General features: G+C 41.4%; 1 pseudogene; it reads left to right on the top strand.

Moving 5' to 3' along the window:
- Positions 1-907: 907 nt before the first annotated feature.
- Positions 908-2,183, top strand: LOC707938 (olfactory receptor 2A12-like; annotated as a pseudogene).
- The last annotated feature ends 238 nt before the right edge of the window (positions 2,184-2,421 follow it).

The raw sequence follows: 2,421 nt of genomic DNA, 5'->3' as shown, positions 1-2,421 counted from the left end.
TGTTTTGTTTTTGCTTAATGTTGTGTCGTTTTGTTCATCGCAGCTGACATTTGATAATGTGTGTTGTGTAAGACAGTCTGCACTTTGTACAACTAACCCACATCTTCCATTTCAGCACAGGCTGGCACGTTTCGCTCCGATTTTGTGGAGTACAGGAAGCGTATCGCTGTAGATGCACATGTATGAGTCATAAGCCCATAAAAGCAGTTTCACACCGTGCTTAAAATGGTCAAAAAGCTTGGTTTTGGGACCAATATGTTATCTTCTCTAAGACCACTACTAGACATTTGGACTCTCAAACGTTTAGAGGATTAACCATATTATTTTTACTAATATTGAGGGAGTTAAAATAGTCTAAGCAATTAAATTAGGTGTATTATTCCGATATGAGATGATAATTTATACTCCTTAGGAATCAGAAAGGGAAAAAAAATCAACCCCTTTTCTCACTAAATGGAAACTAGTATCATTTCTGACTTTTAATGTAGTAGGAGAAGAACGGAATGATTTTCAACCTGCACATTTTCTGCTCATGATGTTAGAAAAGTCATTTTCTTTGATAGGACCTGTAGCTCTTTTTTAAGAAATGGATAATAGCATTTGATTAGCCAAATATAGAGGAGTGCTCTGTAGTACATGCGATATAAGGGTGAAATTCTCACCTTTAAAAAAAAGCTCTTTTGTAATTTATCAAAAATAAGTAACCATATGATGAGAACTATGATTTGAAGTTGTTCTTCATGTCCACTGAAATTTCACAAATAATTTTTATTCCAATTTAAGATACATTTATCATCAGCATTAAAGTTGCTGTGAAAGAGAATTGATTTGACCTCAGAATTTTTATATAAGACCATTTTTATTTTCTCCTTGCTCCCATTTGAACAGGCATATTTCGCTGGCCAAAATGGGACATAAGAATTCCAGCACCGTCACTGAACTGGTCCTTGTGGGATTTTCCAATCATCCCCAAAGTGAGACACCCCTCTTCTTCCTGTTCTCTCTGGCCTACTTAGCAAATTGTTTTGGAAACACAGCTGTCATCACTTTGGTAGTTCTGCATTCCTCTCTCCAGACACCCATGTATACCTTCCTTTGTCACCTGGCCTTTCTCAACATATTTTTTAGCACAATTGTGGTCCCCAAGATGCTCCATAACTTCCTTGCAACCAGGAAAGTCATCTCTTACAACTGCTGCCTCGCTCAGACCTACATCACCTTATTCCTGGAGGTGACTGAGTGCTTTCTTCTTGCAGTGATGGCACTGGACCGCTATGTGGCCATTTGTTTCCCGCTGAGATATCTGCTCATCATGAACACGTCTGTGTGTGTGGCGCTGGCTCTGGGAGCCTGGACCACAGGCTTTTTTGCTTCAGTGGTTCCTCTGTTCTTCACAATCCTCCCACTCTGTGGTCCTTATGTTGTTGACTATATTTTCTGTGAACTGCCCATCCTTCTTCACATGTTCTGTGCAGATACATCCCTGCAGGAGGCCATGATGCTTGCAGGAGGGGCTGGAACAGTGTTACTCCCCTTCCTCCTCATTATTCTCTCCTACCTGCGCATCCTGGTGGCTGTGATGAGAATAGACTCAGTTGAGGGCAGGACAAAAGCCTTTTCAACCTGCACTTCCCATCTGACTGTGGTGACCATATATTATGGAACAGGGTTAATCAGATACATGAGGCCCAAGTCTCTTTACTCAGCAGAGGGAGACAAACTGATCTCCTTGTTCTATGCGGATCAACGCTCTGCTGGATCCTTTCATTTACAGCCTGAAGAACATGGAAGTGAAGCAGGCTATGGGAAGAGTTATAGGAAAATACAAAAATAAAATTAAATCACATACTAGGATGTGTAGAAGTTAAAGACAAGTTTGTATTTTTAGCATAGTCACATCCAAATTCTATGAAACTAACCTCCATCACAAGAAATCCCACTTAGGCAAACTTGCAGAATAAGATGGTCATTCAGTTTTTACAAATCCCCCCCAAGTGTTTTCAAGTCAGATTTCTCCTCTCTGTGAATACACATTTATTGATAGTCCTTTGTTAAGTGTTAAAATATTGCTATGTCTGGGGCAGGCATGGTGGCTTATGCCTGTAATTCCAGCACTTTGGGAGGCCATGGTGGGCAGATCTCCTGAGGTCAGGAGTTCAAGACCAGCCTGGCCAACATGGTGAAACCCCATCTCTACTAAAAATACAAAAAAATAGCCGGGTGTGGTGGTGGGTGCCTGTAGTCCCAGCTACTCAGGAGGCTGAGGCAGGAGGATCACTTGAACTCGGGAGGCGGAGGTTGTAGTGAGCTGAGATCACGCCACTGTACTCCAGCCTGGGCGACAAGAGCAAGAGTCTGTCTCAAAAATAAATAAATATATATATACACCCACACATATGTGTGTGTGTATGTGTGTGTGTG

This window comes from Macaca mulatta, chromosome 1, assembly GCF_049350105.2.
Source record: "Macaca mulatta isolate MMU2019108-1 chromosome 1, T2T-MMU8v2.0, whole genome shotgun sequence".
Classification (NCBI taxonomy): domain Eukaryota; kingdom Metazoa; phylum Chordata; class Mammalia; order Primates; family Cercopithecidae; genus Macaca; species Macaca mulatta.
Note: the sequence above shows the minus strand (reverse complement) of the source record. Positions and strands in the feature narration are given on the sequence as shown.